Genomic DNA, 17,842 nt, shown 5'->3' with positions numbered 1-17,842 from the left:
CTTTTCTTGAATAGACTCCAAAGAGGGACGAACATAGCGAAAGTGGTTGGATGCATCAGGGTAAGGGATAGATGAAGAGACATCATAATCAAAATTGGTGTTGGAAGCCATCATGTGTTTTATACTCCTCTTCCTCTGAACTTCAACCTATATTTCTTTTTGCCTAGATTTTTCTTCCTCAAACTTCTCAAATTTATCTAACAAGTCCTTCGTAATCTCCCCAATTTGTTGTGATGGTGCTTCACATGGAGTAATTTGGCCTCTAACACCATCCAAGTGTTGTTTCAGCCTATGAATTCCCCCTCCACCTCCCTTAATTTTTCTATGACAAAATTTGCAATTCATTTGATTATAAATCATCTCAACATATGCCCAAGCAACATATTTCATTCTAAGGACCATTTTCTATTATTTGGACTTGGAAATGAAAGGAAAATATATGAAAATGAAAACAAAAAAAACAATGCTTCAATGTTCATTTCTTTTAGAAAAAATACTCTTTTCAATTTCCAAATTTGCAAAAAAAAAAGAAGCAAAGATAGATTTTAGAAGTGAAAAAAAAAATACCTCTAGGCTCTAGCCTCCTCAATGCTGCTCCAACAAAACAACTCCTCAATCCTACTCCAATGGCTGCCCAAGAAACTCCTCACTGTTGCTCCAATGATTTCCTAAGACTCCTCACTGCTGCTCCAAAAACCAACTCCACAACTCTTCACAAAGTCCTCACAAATTCTCACACAAATGTAATGAGATAGCTCTGAGGAAATTTGAGGGGGTTGGGTAACTTTTATAGGCTTGGGAGAGGTAGATGGGCTTCAAAAAAAACTAAAACCAAAATATAATAGTGTTTGGGGTCCGAATTTCCCTCCAAAAAGCATCATTGGGTGTCTTTGACCGATTAAGCCGGTTTAACACGGACATGGTCGAGCTGACTGGTTTGTTACTGAACTGACTGAATCAGTGAATGGCTCGGACAATTTGGTAACAAACCGGCCACCAGACCGGTTTTTCTATAGAGTCAGACTGGGAAGGGGTATGGCTTGGTCGGCTCGGTCGAATCCGAGTCAGTCCGGCGAATTTTAAAAACACGAGTAACATGACCTATTTTCCATATACAAGCTATTAAGGTGTGTGTCTAATATTATTTCTTCAAGTAGTTGTGTATGCCCACAAGGCTTCAGGAAGCCTGGATGCCCAATCCTTTCTATGAATATGCATTATTTTTGTAAGGATGGCCTCTATCACCTTGTTTTTAAACTCCACCTAACGATTGGGTTGTCAATGATATGCAGAAGACTTCTAGTGCCTGATCCTGTATTGATCTATAATATATTTTACCAAAGTAGAGGTAAACTACAATGCATGGTCAGCAAAAATCTCTCTAGGAACACTACTTAAAATGTCATCAAATAGAAAATCAATAATATATTTTTTAGTAGCATAAGGAACAACTCTAGCTTCTACCCACTTTGTTACAAAATTGGTGCAAACTAAGATATACCTCTTGTTTAATGATGTTGGTGCAATGGTTCCAATAAAATCAATAACCCACTTTTCAAATGGATTTATCATAACCTCTAGACACAAGGGCATTTCATTAGCTTGCACGGGTCGTCCCATTCATTGAAAACTGTTACATTGGCTGACGTACTATTTGGCATCCTTGAAGAAGGAAGGACAAAAATAACATGCACAAAGGAATTTGTATATTGTTATTTTTATGTGAAATGGCCCCCACAAGATTCATTGTGGGTTTCTCTCAAGATATAAAACACATCTTCCTCTTGTACACATATGTGAATAATCAAATCTGGTCCAATGTAAAAGAGTTTTCCTTGAATCCACGTTTATGAAGCATTGTTTCTAACAATTCTCCATTTTTCCCTAACAGATAGGTGAGGTGGTTTATTTCCTATAACAAGATAGTTTGTTCTGTCTGCAAATAATGGCGAGTTAGTCGAAACAAAAATAAATGTTCATCAAGAAAATGGGACAGCTAGGTAATGGTGCTTAGTGCTACAAGATCTCATGGGAATAACATGTCAGTAACAATAGGACACCAATTCTAGTAAAGTGATAGCATGATGCAGCTATGCCACATGGGACAACAGTGGCAAGCAAGGTGCAGCAATAGTACTTGGGACAACAATGATACTTGGTGCAACAAGTACATGGTACAATCATGATTGGTGAATCATGATGAGATGCAACATAGTGATGATGGGTGCAACATGGTGTAGCACGGTGAGCTGCAGCATGATGATGAGGGGCAGCACAACGATAGGTGCGGCAAGGCGATGGAGTCACTTTGGATAATCAGTTGAGGCAACATGTCTTCAAATGAGTTCAGCTACCTCATGTATCATCCTCTTAGAGATGATCTATGCTCTTATTTAGATAATTCAAAGTGATGAATTGTGTTGTAAATGTACTATCTCTCTCTCTCTCTCTGCTAAACTATTGAAGAACATATAAGAAGAATTGATCAAGGGTTTCCCCACATTGGGGTTTTTCCCTAGCTAGCGCCACATCTTGTATCCTCTTGTCTTGGCTTGTCTTCTGTGATTTATCTTTATGTTCTATCTGCAATTTACTATTATGCTGATGTGATTGATAATCTGGAAAAGGTATTGAGCTAACTGTAAAAATTGAAGTAAATTTCTCTAAGCATAAAACATACCTAAAATTAACATGGTATCGAAGCTAAGGTGAAGACAAAGCCTAAGCAAGAGTGAAAGAGCAATCATCGAAGATAGTTGGGAAAGGAAAATAGGATCAATGGTTTCCTCATCCCTCTTCTAATTCACCAAGGGTGAAGTCAAAGCAGAGAATATTATCAGAATGGTGCAATGGAAGCTTCTAATGGCCTACCTAAAGATCCCTTCAATGGGAAGTCTGGATCTAAGGGTGGAAGGAAAGGAAAATGTCTTTTTTGTGATAAGTTCAACCATTATGCAATGGTAGGGACACATCACTTGATGACGATAACAATCATTCCAAGGACATCTTCAATGATCATAGGAATGACAGGTAATGCAGGTCATCAAGAAAACTGTCGACTCTTCAAGAAAGCAAGGAACCCCAGGTATGAAGAATCAAATGTTGTTTCTAATAATATAAAGAAGCATTATCTTGTATTGGCCCTCTCCTTCAGACTCTTTGGGAATTTGGCTTATTGATTGTAGTGCTTCAAGGCACTTCATCAGATAGAAGGGTGCTCTCTCTAATTTGGTAGAGATGGAAACAATCATGGGATTATACTTGGAGTCGATGCCACCAGTCCCAGAAAGGGTGTAGGGAATGTTACCCCTCAATTGGTGCTATGGGGTAAAATGCACGGTGTATGGAGAATGAAAACTACCCTCAAAGGCCTTCCGGGGACCTCCGATAGACTGTAATATTATATGCAGAAGCTACCAAGTTATACACATGTTCGTCTATCAAATATCAGTTAACAAAGTATGGAAAGAGGATTACTTCAAGTCTCCTTCTAGATTTGTTTGGAGATCGCAATGCATCCAAGAAGACCTCCTTCAAAGTCGACTCCAAATCAATTCCTACAGAAAGGAAAGGCAAAGACAATCACAACATACAATCTTGAAAACTAATATAAGAATGCACAATGAACATCTATTAGCATACAACTAAACCACTCATCTAAACAAGTATCAAATTAACAACTTAATGAACAAAGGTTACCAACATCATGGAGTAGGAACACAACTGCAGTTCTGTATTAATAACGGAAGAGTGATTCAACCATCCGTTGTATCAATTTTCCTTTGCCCCTTCCACTTCTCTCTCTCTCTCTCTATTTGAGCTCACTTCTTCAAGTATGTGACAATTCACAACAGCTTAGTAGGCTATCCTTTCAAATGCTCTGACCCCTTTCACAATGGCCCTCTCACTGCTTATGTAGCAATCGAGTTAGGGTTGCCAAGCTCTTCATAGAGTTCATTAGGGCAAAAGCAATGAACCTGCCCTATTTTCCAGCTCTTTTGCCTTCTTTTTCAGATTGGAATTTCCCCAAATAGTTTGATTTTTGGGAATTCCCTTGCTTTTCTTGAGCAAATTTAGGGATAAATATCTAGATATTTATGAGCAGATTCATTGGTTTGACCCACTGAACTTCTCTTATTTTCACTAATGCTACCCCTGGTCTAACAACTTGAGTTAACAGGGTCACTAACACACCCTTAGGCTTGGTAACAAGCTTTATAAAGCAGCTTTACAGTGTGCAACCAGCATTAGTGTGGAGTCAAGGCTTGAAATTGTGGTCTTTGCTTCAATCATGCTGTCTTTCACCTCTGAGTTGATGAGGAGGTCATTTTTTGGTATAACAGATGCCCCCTAAAGTATGAGATCAGAGGCAAAGACAATGGTCAAAATACTTTACTGAAACTGTAATTTTTCCTGTCAAAATGTAGAGAGAGAGAAGCTTCGGGCAGCAAGGGAAACCTAATACAACACACATATATAAAACTGCTAAAATCATGTCCCGAGTCGGGCATTCCCATGCTCAATAGCTATGTCAGAGTAATTTTCTCAAAAAATAGATATGACGATACGGCCGCCGATAAGCACAATGTGGGTCTAGTGTCATAATAGAATAATCCTGAAACTGCTGTCTCCAAAAAACAATATCCGCATCTTGGGAGGGGAAACAAGGCCGAATGATGCAAGCCTCTACCCAAGGTCTTGATTTTCGCTTCACTGAACAGCATAGATTGATACATGTGAAGATATGCATTGACGTCGAACATGCACAAAATCGTCTGATTACCGGCCAATAATGGAGACCGTTAACAGACACGATGAAGGCCACCGATAATGGTGATGGTCTCCAAGATGCACAGTACAAATTAGCGAGTGTGAAAGATTTCTTTGTCATCGAACACCCGTAGAATCGCTTAATCAGGAGCCAATAATTAGAACCCCTGACCAAGCACAAGGCAACCTGCCACTATTGTCTGCAAGTACCAAGGCACTGAATGTGTTTCTAGGTTATCTTCGTAGATAGAGTGTTGAAGTCGATAGGAAGAAACTTGTCAAAAGGTAGGCAATAATATGTCCTACATCAATCGACACGAAATGGGACAAGAATGGTTTTTTTCTTTGAGGAATCTTTTGAGCATTTGGGTCTAAAAAACAGAGGGCATGATGAAAGGATATGTTTGATCGATTGATGGAGGAAACAAATGGGTAACCCTTTGAACAATAGAAGGCACGACAATGGTTTTAACTGGACAACACTAGACTCATGAACACTACAAAGTGTTAGGATAAATAGACGCAATTACATCAGGGTATATAGGCTAAAACTCATAGAATGGTAGGGATCATATTGAGAGGCCATAAAAAAGGAAGGCTTATCTGAGGGAGTGCCATGTTCAAGGGAATGACTGCTTCCAAACCACGCTTTCAAATACGGAATACAGTTGTATTGTCCACTTTCCCCGTCTGATTAATTTTATGAGTCCAGATGGGTAAATTCATCAGTCTTTTCATATTTAAAGAGTCTAAAAAGGACCGCAAAAAGAGCGACTCTTTGCCCTATCTGATTAGTTTAATGAGTCCAGACAGGCAAACTCGTCGATTTTTTCATGTTTTAAGAGTCTGAAAAGTATCGTGAAAAGAATGACTCTATATCTTGTCTGTGTAATTTAAAGAGTCCAGACTAGACAACTCGGTGGTCTTTTCATGTTTAGAGAGTCTGAAAAGATCGTAAAGCGAGACTCCATGGTGGTCCCTTTGTCATAGTCGTTAACCAGGTGCGACAAAAGGTTAATAGTATACCCATATCGGTTAGTTTTCTGTAAGTTAATCTATTGAACCCGGATAAAGAGAAACCTGCTTTCAATAGATGTCGACCTCATTTTGTTATGAGTACGAGGCAACGGACTAAACTTGTTTTTCATTGTGAATTGTTAATGAGTCACATGACGACAAACTCAATACCTTCATAAAAAATTTTAATGAGTCAGATGAAGAAAACTCGGGGTATCTTTTTCAATTTAGTGAGCGAGAAAAAGAGGGAAAAGAATGGCTCATCCCTTCTTCATAGTTTTATGAAATCGAAGGAGGGGAAAACTCGGGGATTTTTCAATTTAAGAGGGAGAAATGGTCCCAAAAAAGAAAGTTCTCTTGTTGCTGCCGTATATTTTTAATGAGCCCGGTAACAAAAACTCGGGAATTTTCAGTTTAACGAGCGAGAAAAGTACATAAAAGAATGCTCGGGTCATTTTAATCAATTTTTAACAAGCCTAAAGCCAAAGCTCGGGATTTTTTCAGTTTAAAGAGCAAGAAAAAAGTTCCTAAAAAGAATGCTCCCTTGGTCTTTTTCAGTTTAATGAGTTGGAAAAAGATCAAAAAAGAGTTGATTAGAGCATTGTTGTATATTTTTAATGAGCGCAATGATGAAAACTCGGAGATGTTTCTTATTTTTTAAAGAGCAATAAAGTATCACAAAAAGTTCTTTGACCATTGTCACAAAGATTTTAACGAGATCAAAAATGAAAACTCGGAGATGTTTATTTTTTTAAAGAGCAATAAAATATCTCAAAAAGTGCTCTATTTAGAATTGCATAAAATTACACAGCATATGCCTAGTGCAATACTAGGCATAATACTTCTTTAGGTAGAGCCCATTTCTGGGCTCCTTGATCGGGACTCATTCCCAGTCCTGCAACTCGTATGCCCCTTTTGAGAGGACTTTCTTGACAATATAGGGACCTAGCCATAACAGTTGGAGTGTGCTTGCCCCCAGGAGATCGTGTTTTTGATCATAGAGCAACACAAGGTCGCCGTCTTGGTAAGAACGAAGCTTAAACTTTTTGTCGAATTGGGATTTAACCCAACGCTTGTGAGCTTCAAGTGCCAGTTCAACATCTCGGTGGGTTTCGTCCAGCTGAGAAAGGTACAATAAGCATTCTTCTTCGGCCGAAGTTTCGGGCAGGAGTTCAATGGCTAGTTTTAGGGAAGGGATCTGACACTCAATGGGTAAAACTGCTTCTAGGTCGTACACCAGTTGAAAGGGTGTAAAGCCCGTGGTAGTCTTTACTAAAGTTTGGTATGCCCATAATGCCAAATATAACATCCGGTACCAATTGGTTTTATGGTTTCCTACCAACCTATGGATCATGGTTTTTAAGACACCATTTACGGCCTCCACTTGACCATTAGCTTGGGGGTAGTAGGAGGATGATTGATCTTGATGGAAACCAAGCAGTGACGTTAAATTAGACATCATATGGTTCTGGAAGTGGGATCCATGGTCTGTAACGAATGTACATGGTACACCAAAACGACAGATAACTTGATTGAACAGGAGTAGCATCATAGTTTCTCCATCAGTGTTGTATGTAGGAAGGGCTTCGGCCCATTTCGTAAAATAGTCCACAGCTACTATGATATAGTTGTGTCCAGCAGAGGAAATGGGATTATAGGTGATGAATTCTATCCCCCATTTGGAAAAAGGGCCGACGGAGACCACCGGGTGCAGAAGGGTCAGAGGGGCATGCATTTTCTTTGTAAATACTTGACAAGGATGACATTGTCGGATGGCCTTGACACAATCTTTTAACAAGGTCGGCCAGTAATAGCCAACGTGCAAGATTTTATGTGCAGTAGATATGCCAGAAGACGACCACCACATGCCCCAGCATGGTAGTCATTTAAAATGTGCTCTGCCTCATCATGATTGAGGCAATGCCGAAGAGTTGTATCCGCACCACAACGATATAACATATCGTTAATCACTAGATAGTGTCATGCTCGGTGACGGATGCAACGACAGTCACCTGTCGTGAGTTCAGGGCAGAACCGTTGTGCTTGGAGGTAGACAAGAATGTCCCCATACCAAGGATCAGTGGTGTCAATAAGATAGATAGCTTCATCTGGGAGAGGATCATGGGCTATCTCATTCAGATTGATGATGGGAAGGTCCGACAAGAGTTCGGTGAAGACTAAGGAGTTCTTTGCCTTGGTAGCTGTGAAAACCAGATCAAATTTTTGGAGGATGACAATCCATTTTGAATATTTTCCTCCAATTACTTGACAAGAAAAAATATGTCTCATGGGATTCTCCAAGGCAATGATAGTAGTATGTCGCAGCATGATGTAGTGTCGAAATCGGTTCACAGCAAAGATGACTACCAATGATAGCTTCTCCACATGCAAATATCTGAGCTCGGGCCCAACTAGGCCTTTGGACAAATAATAGATCACATGTTCACTCCGGTCATCATGCGTTTGAACCAAGACCATTCCAAGGGAGGATGGCGAGGCTACCAGGTAAAGAAGAAAGTCGCGGCTATAGTCGGGAGCGTTGAGGAGTGGGGCTGATATAAGTGCCTTTTTCAAGGCATCAAATGATCGTTGAGCTTGCTCATCCCACAAATACGACACTCCTTTCTTAAGCAGGTGCATGAAGCCTTTTGTCAATTCAGCATAATTTACGATGAATCGTCGTAAAAAGTTTTCTTTCCCTTGCAAATGTTGGAGATGAAGAACGGATTCTGTTTCTGGAAATTGAATAATTTCTTTTACCTTATCGGGATCAACCCTAATCCCGTACTTGGAGATAGTGAATCCAAGTAAACATCCAAATTCGATGAAGAAAATGCATTTATGCTGATTCAGGCGAATTTTGTAAAACCGACACCTTAGAAAGATTGCTCTTAAATGGTTGAGGTGCTTGCATTCGTAACTTGGAATGGGCTAGAAGGTCATCCAAGTAAGCTTGAACGATATGCCTGATATCATGAAACGCGTAATCCATGGCTCTTTGAAAATTCGCTCCAGCATTCTTTAAACCGAATGGGAGTTTTCTATAGGCAAAGACACCCCAGGGGCATACGAAGGCAGTTTTATGTTGGTCGTTGGGTTTTATAGCAATCTGGTTATAACCTGAGAATCCATCCATGAATGAAAATGATTCACAACCAGTGCAGTCATCGATGATTTGGTCGATGAACGGTGTTGGATAATTATCCTTAGGACACGCAGCGTTCAAGTCTCGATAATCGACACATACGCGGATGGTTCCTTGTTTTTTATCTACAGGAACCAAATTGGAAACCCATTCTGTTAAAGGAACAGGATAAATGAAACCAACATGTAACAATTTTTCTACTTTGGTTTTTAATGACTGCCGTTTTGCGGGGGTGGACCGATCAAAGTCTTTGACGGACAGGTTTTACATTATCGTAAAGCTTGATCTCATGATCGACGATAGAAGGATCTATGCTGGGCATTTCCTCATAAGACTAGGTGAATACATCGCGGAATTCCTTAAATAGGCAGGTGAAGCTTGCAATTTCCTCAGGATTGCAATCGGCTCCAACCTGGATGTTTTCCATGATGCCTGTCTTGACAGAAATATCGATGAGCAATGTCTTTGAAATATTTCCCATGTTTCCTTCCGCATCCAAAGTTTGGATGGTCGTATAGGGTGAGGAAACGATTTCTGGTATATCAGGAGATAGGATTTGAAGAGGCGTTGTGTCTGAATCAGATATCAAAACACGATGATGCCAATCCTCCCAAGGTTGCTCTTCTAAACTCAGGATTTCCTGAATAAATTCGTCTGTAGGTAGGAATTGATCGAGTAGATCGAAAGAAGGTGCGGTTATGGAAGGGGCATGGTACCGTTGGCGGTAACCAACATTACCGGAGATGCGGATGCAGATTGAATGGCTTGGTAGGCCAATTCAGCTGGTGACAACGGCATCTGTTCTCTAAATGTGTCAAGGTTTGAAGGAGCCGATAGGATCCATGGATCAGTATGTTCATGAGGAAAAGATGAAAGCATGTTGACCAATTATGAAACCTTGTGCGGCTGAAGAGGGAAGCAACCCATGAGGGAAGAAGCCTTCAATAGATTGGTACCGATACTGACATAAGTGTCAGGCACACCGCCGACTAGGGGTACAGAGCTGCTTCGTAATGGTGAATAATCAGGGGTGCAGAAAGACAACTGATCTACTGTAACTACCTTTCCATCCAATGGGAATTGGATGATGTGAAAGATAGTAGATACTATGGCCATCATGGCATATGTCCAACTGCGACCCAGCAAGAGATTATAGTCAAGTTTCTTGTCCACGACTTCTACGTCCATCGTTACGGTTTCCCATACAAAGTGATGGGGAAACTGGCTAGGTATCCTTTTGGGATAAAGGTGTGCTCGTCGAAAGCTTTCAGGGAGTTTGACGGTGGGGATAGGGTTGGGGAACCCAGGGCGAGCCAACATGAAGCTGACATGATGCAGGTAGAAGCACCTTCATCAATGACAATTCTGTGTATACCTTTACCTTTCAAAGTGATATGCACCTGGAATGCAAGTTGGTGAGAAAGGGGAGGTTTACACTTGTCCATGTCCATAGCAAGCATGGAATCCATTGGGTCAATACCTCCAATAGCCGAAAGCAAAGCTTTCCATTGCGTTGGGCATGTTTGTAATACTTCGAGCGCCGACATAGCCGACAGCGCATGTGCCAAATCCTCTACGATGTTGTAGTGTTGAGCGGCACGTGCAAATGTATTATGCATCGTGCGTCGAAGTGCCCCTTTTGGGGGTCGAATTACAAGGTCCTCAACTGGCCTCTCAATATGCAAATCGTTAGATGGCAGTGGGTTTTGACCTAAGGATGTTTCTGCAACAGGAGTGACAGGAGCTCCATATGATTTGGCTCTTGTGGCGAGTTCTACTATTTCAAATGTGCAAATGGTAGAAGATCCTTCACCAGCCGAAGGATGTTGCGAACCATCATTGCCCCTTTGTGGGGGTTGCGGTTGGTTTGCAATAAGATTTTGTTGTTGCTAATAGGGAAAAGGATTTCTAAGGACAGCGGGGGCCTTACCAGAATTCCTCTGGGCAAGGTATTTTGTGCATTCCTAAAGCCGCGAACTTCGCCAAGTTGTGTGGTCTTCAACACAGAGTTTTCATGGATATCTGGTGGTTTTATCCTTTTCCTCGTCAGTACGCGCAATAGCCTTTTGTTTTGGGTTGGGCTGCTTTGGTGACTGCTCTTCAGAAGGAGCGGTCTTTTTCTTATTCTTCTTTTTGTTTCCACTGGATTTTTGTGTAGACTGCACAGAGTTTATTGCAATGGTAGGAAGAGCAATCGTATTGGTAGAGGGGTCCACTGCCAGCTTGGCAATGGAACCACTAAGTTGTTTTATAGCGGCCCTAGAGGATGCACTGACAATCCCGTCGGCATGCACTCTGGGGTGATGAGTAGTGGAAGTATTGGGGTTAACAAGAGCATTGGGGATTATGTCGTAAAGAGTACAAGACTATGAATATATCATATCTAAGTGTTGGGCACGACGTATGGATTGGTCTTCTGTGACCGCACCACCTAGCGCGACATCTCTAGCGATTTGCGGGAGTAAGGACTTACAAAACCAGTCCGTTAAGAGAAAGTCTGGGATGGGAGATTTTACTAACCTTTGCCTACGTCTCCATTCATGAATATGATCAGAGATGTGGGTGGTGGTATCCTGACGAAATGAAGTGAGGAGCTCTGTCCTAGTCTCATAGCGGATAGGTAACTAGAAGTTCTTTAGGAATTCCATCGCTAAAGTGTCAAAGGTGTTTACTGACATGCATGGTAACTCAATATACCATTTCACTGTGCTGCCAGTGAGGGTGCAGGGAAAAAGACGTAACCGGACACTATCATCCACCATAGAGTTTGAAACACACCAGAGATGGTAGGTGGTGATATGGTTTCCCGGATCCTCCCCTTGTTTTCCATCGAACTTTGGGATGTCCGTTGGTATTTTATGCGAGATCAGCGGCCATTGTAAGTTGCGATAGATGGGGTCGTTTGTCAACTTGTATAAGTCGGGTATATCCAACGTTTCCAAGAAAGGCAGAGAGTTAGGTGCCCCCGACTCGAACCATGGTGATGATAGATGACTTGAGGAGCTTTGTGCTCCTCCCATCGTTTCGTTCCCCATGGTGTACATGGGTTGTGTGGTGTAGCAGTTGCTTTGAGGTATGGTGTTGTAGAGTGGATTTCCATGAGGATTTTGATACTGGGGTATGAAATTGCACCAGTACAAGTGGTGCCCTGTTGACTCATTTGAGTATGTGAGTAGGGTGCCCCCATGGACTAGTTGGGAACTCCTTTTGGATTCCCGCCCAACATAGAACTGACCATTTGGCCTTGATTGACAGAGAGAATGCTCATGTCAATTAGCGACTGAACATACATGCCTGAGAACGGAGGGGGAACTGTTACATTCCCTACCGGCATGTGCATATTGGGAACCCCCCAAGTATATGAATCTGGGGGTTTTAACTATACATTGGCAGCCGACCATGTTGTTGGTAAATGGGAACCGCGCCCATAATGCCGCATTGAGTGTTATATGGAGCACTATATGTGGCACTTGTCGAAGGTATGCAGTTCGGCACCATAGGGGTGGAACCTGGCATCTACTAGGTTCCACTCATAGAGGGTGTCAGGTGAGTGGTTGTACCTGGGACAAACGAGATAGCGGGATTCCACATTACCAGTGTTGTGGTGACTGTCGACTAGGGGAGTGGTGAAGGACCAAAAGTGTCCCTAAAGTTCCACAACCTGTTAGTCATCGACTGGATAGATGGAAATTTTCCAACTACCGAAGCAGGAAGTACAGGTACCATGGAAGGCAAGACAAGTTCCAACGGATCCGTGAGCGGAGGATTAAAGGGGGAAATAAATCCCTCGGTGAAGAAATCCTCCAGCAAACATAAATCGTTGGTTGTTCAAATAGATACCATGTGAGATCCAGGAGATTGATCCCCCGAAGATGGGGAATCCAGTTTAGTGGAACTTGACAGATCTTCCACAATGAGTGGAGGAAGTCCTAACAATCATCTGGAGTGACGACGAGGGCCGGATGTAGCCACGGTGACTGTTAATTTTATCAATAAATTTTTATCGTGATATTCTTTAAAGTCTCAAATGATAGCACTCAGGTACCTAAATAAATATAAAAAATACACTAAATGGATCAATCAGCAAACAGAGGGAAATTACCTCGTCTGATAAGCACCAATCACCAGAGATGAAACCCGGTATCTCAATGAATAACAGAGAAGGATGGCCAAATGTACGGTTACGGTTACTCTAGAGCTTCACCCGAACCTCAGATTGAGGGGCCAAGTACTCTTGTGAAGATGAGCACCCTCCCAAAAACTGAAGACAGAGTAGATCCGTCCGTGTTAGGTACCAGGACAGCCTGTCCCAGTCACCTTCTGTAAGTACCTAGAAGTTTGGCCACTAGAGATACCTCAGATCACAGACACCACCGGGGGGGACATAGTAGTAGACAACACGTTGTGTGGGCAGGATACCTAAGTCCCCAACTCAGTTCCGAAATCCCCGAAGGGACCCCCAATACACAGAATGCCCAAAGGATTTGTAAGAGAAGACGGGCTACCTTCAGTTATAGTCTAATGTTGTCTCATATTTTGCTCCACTTTTACTGGAGTGGTCCCGGTAGTATGAGTGTAGAAGGAATTTTCACTCGTTAATGACACTAGTTTGGTTTTCGACCTTGGGCAGTTCACTCACATGCTTATCCCAAGATCCTAGCCTAGCTAATGTTGGTTTGCTCAAAAGAGTAACTGATTGATTTTAATGTAAATTTTATGTGTACTTGATTATTGTCTTCAGTAGGGGTGTTGACATATGAAATATGGTGAGACTCTTGACTCAATAAATCATGCAAAAACAATGCTTTGAAAAAAAAATTCCAATTTGATGCATACAAGCTGTATTATACACATTCATATTTTTCACATATTCATAGTTTCGTCTGCGCATCTATAGTCTTCCAACACATGCATAACCAAAAGATTATTTTCCAATATTTCCTAACAACTACTAAAAACCAAATGAAGCAACTCACAACTATTTAAACAGAAGGATGAATACAAATTATCAGTCTTTCTTTCAGAAAATTTGTTTTTTAAGAGAGAAAAACCAAATCTTTTTCCTAAAAATATATTTCTAGGACACCAATTTTGCTGACATAATACAGTTACAGATCTTATTTCAGCCCATGAGAAGCTTTTCCATCCCTTTTGGTCCACATATACTATTGGAAATCAAGGCAAAGGGAGACTAGCACTCTATAACAGTGGCTACAGAGAGTTAGTAGGGTCACTAACACTCCCTGTACACAAGCACGGTGCTTTATAAAGCTCTATGTAGCCTGGTAACCTACATTAGTGTGGGAAATCTATCAAAAAGAGGGTTTCCAAGATCCGTTTTTGAGATGAATGTATACTAGTAGGATGCAGAAAGATATTTGGTGGATCAGAAAAAGGATTGCTGAAGAATATGGAGCTCTCGGAAGGAAGAGATAATAGAGAAGAGTCTGGGTAAACCTGGAACTAGATGTATAGTCCCCAGCGGAGTCGCCAATTCTGCTATGGGGTAAAATGCACAATGTATGGAGAATGAAAACTACCCTCAAAGGCCTTCCCTGGACCTTCGACAAACTGTAAGATTATCTACAGAAGCTACCAAGTTATACACATGTTCATCTATCAAATATCAGTTAACAAAGTATAAAAAGAGGATTACCTCAAGTCTTCTTCTAGATTTGTTTGTAGATTGCAATGCAGCCAAGAAGAACTCCTTCAAAGCCAGCTCCAAATCAATTCCTGCACAAAGGAAAGGCAAACACAATCACAACATACAATCTTGAAAACTAATATAAGAATGCACAATGAACATCTATTAGCATACAACTAAACCACTCATCTAAACAAGTATCAAATGAACAACTTAATGAACAAAGGTTACCGACACCATGGAGTAGGGAAGACAACTACCATTATGTATTAATAATGAAAGAGTGATTACAACCATCTATTTTATTAGTCTTCCTTTGCCCCTTCCGCTTCTCTCTCTCTCTCTCTTTCAGCTCACTTCTTCAAGTATGTGACAGTTCACAACAACTTAGTAGGCTATCCTTTCACATGCGCTGACCCCTTTCACAATGGCCCTCTCATTGCTTATGTAGCAATTGATTTAGGGTTTCCAAGCTCTTCATAGAGTTCATTAGGGAAAAAGCAATGAACCTACCCTGTTTTCCAGCTCTTTCCCATTTGCCTTCTTTTTCATATTGGAATTTCCCTAAATAGTTTGATTTTTGGGAATTCCCTTGCTTTTCTTGAGCAAATTTAGGGATAAATATCTAGATATTTGTGAGCAAATTCATTGGTTTGACCCACTGAACTTCTCTTAGTTTCACTAATGCTACCCCTCGTCTAACAACTTGAGTTAGCAGGGTCGCTAACACACCCTTAGGATTGGTAACAAGCTTTATAAAGCAGGTTCTCAGTGTGTAACCAACGTTAGTGTGGAGTCAAGGCTTGCAATTGTGGTCTTTGCTTCACTGATGATGTCTTTCACCTCTGAGTTGATGAGAAGGTCATTTTGTTGTATAACAATTGGATGAGGGTAAATCGATTCATTTACAAGAATCTCTTTTATGTACCTGATTTCAAGAAGAACCCGGTGTCCATTTCGGCAATGGAAGTCAAAGGTTACAGGATGGCATTCATCAATGGAAAGGTACGTGTTTTATGGATAGTAAATCATAACATCTGAGCTAATCTATTCCTTCAGATCGGATGGCTTGAAAAAATTATACAAATTAGTTTAACAACCTTCAACTGACCCTAATCTTGGTGTTTGCTCCATTCAGAGAGGATAACGAGGATCTTTGTCGTGGCTGGAATCAAACATATTCAAGCATGGCTGGAGGCAACTTGCCATCTAGAAGCATACAGCCTCTTATCCCCTGCGCTGTTAGGTACCGAACCCAAAGATGGCTCTTGAGTACGAAAGTGGGGAACCATGGTTCAATGCCTGCATTCTCCTACTATCATCCTGCACATTTGCTGAAATGTCTACACTTTGACCATAGTAATTAGTTAGTTTAGGGATTAGCTACTCATATCTACTTAAATTCACTAATAAATAGCAAAATGTTACCATAAAAGACTTTACCTCATAATGAATATTAGGACAGTGATTAGGACAAGAAGAATGGCAAGTGAGTAGGTTTAGGAGTGCCAAAAAGGTCAAAATAGGGATGGAAAACAATAGTTGTGTGAACAAAACGAGGGATCAACAGACACCATTCCCCTCATGTAGTAGATCCACAAGTTTGGAACAACCCGAGGGGTTTGAGATTCATGATCAGGAATCTCATGTATAAAGGTGGAAGAAAGCCCTCTATGGCTTGAAGCAAAACACCCCCGGTGTAGTATGAGAGGATTGTTAACTATCTGATGAAGCTGAGATTCACTAGGAGCAAAGCCAATCCAAACCATTGCTTGAAGGTTGTGGATGATAGACCTATCATACCAAAACCTTCTGAGGATGACCTGTTTTTGACAGGTGCATACTCTCTCATTTGCAGAAGTAAGAGGGATTTGAATTGCGGATCTGGAATGGTAAATTGCAAGCCCGCGGCTACCTCGATGGATCTTAACTTTCAGAAGTTATGTGGTAAGGATAACAGACCTATTTTGGGAAATTCCTCTGAGTTTCACAAACTCATACTAGCATTGATGTTCTTGGTGAACTCCCATCTGGATATATGTTTTGTAGTTAGCATGTTGGTCTCATATTTGGTTGAGCCTCACTGGATTGATGCCAAGGATCTTCTGAGATATCTTCGGGGCACAATCTCTCATAGATTGAGATACATTGTCGGAAATATGAAGCTTCTTAATTATTCGAATACTGACTGGGCAAGCAGTGTGGAGGATCTCAAGAGAACTTCTAAGTGCTAATTCTCTTTGGGTTCTGCTCAATATCCTGGATGAGCAGGAAGCATAAGACGGTTTCTTTGAGCATTGCTGAGACTGAATACATAGCTACGAGTATGAACTCGTGTGAAGTTGCTTGGTTGTGAAATCTCTTTAGTGAGCTGTTTATACACATGATGGATACCACCGTGATCTTCTGTGTCAACCAGGGGTGGATTCGATTGTTGAAGAATCTCATATTCTATGATTGCTCCAACATATAGACATCAAATACTACCTTATTTAGGATATGGTACATTGATGAGCGAGGAGGCTCCATCACATTGAAACTAAAGTACAGGTCGCAGACATTCTATCAAAGCCCCGGGGAAAGGTCAAATTTGTGACTTTCCCAAACGACTTGGAGTCATTGAGTGATCCTCTTATGAGTGTCCTACATGATGCATGCGTTAAGATATTGGAGCTCTGGGGGGGCTTGGGGTACTTCTTGGAGCAACAAACGACCATAGGGCGACTCACCCTCCCCTAATGGTGCACTGTGTACAGGATGAATGGCTTAGCCTTCCCCTGTGATATCCCGTGGTGACTTAGCGACAGGATGAGTGGTTCTCCTTTCAAGACATCCTACCCATGCAGTCTCGGACTCATGGGAAGTACCTCTCATCTGGCCAATGAGCAGGGAAATGGGGTTAGGGACCATAGTAGTACTATCGATGGATGCATCGTTGTATCTACCGTACTCCCTATGCTAGGATGACCTCCATTGATTTGGGATCAATGAAATTGATCTGGGATCAATGAAACTGATCTAGGATCAACGAAACTGATCTAGGATCAGTATGAGTGGTTTGATACACTCTCTTGTGATATTGATCTAGGATCAATGAAACTGACTTCGGGTCAGTAAGAGTGACATACCTCACTCTCTTGGAACTGATCTAGGATCATTAAGAGTGATATGACACACTCTCTTCATATGGAACTGACTTCAGGTCAGTATAGAATGGTATGAGACATTCTCGATCAATTATTCTTCTTCATGGTTCAATAGAG

The sequence above is a fragment of the Pinus tabuliformis genome, chromosome J, assembly GCF_031772625.1.
Source record: "Pinus tabuliformis cultivar Carrire ecotype Pingquan chromosome J, CPIR1, whole genome shotgun sequence".
NCBI lineage: Eukaryota > Viridiplantae > Streptophyta > Pinopsida > Pinales > Pinaceae > Pinus > Pinus tabuliformis.
This window is presented reverse-complemented; position numbering follows the sequence as displayed.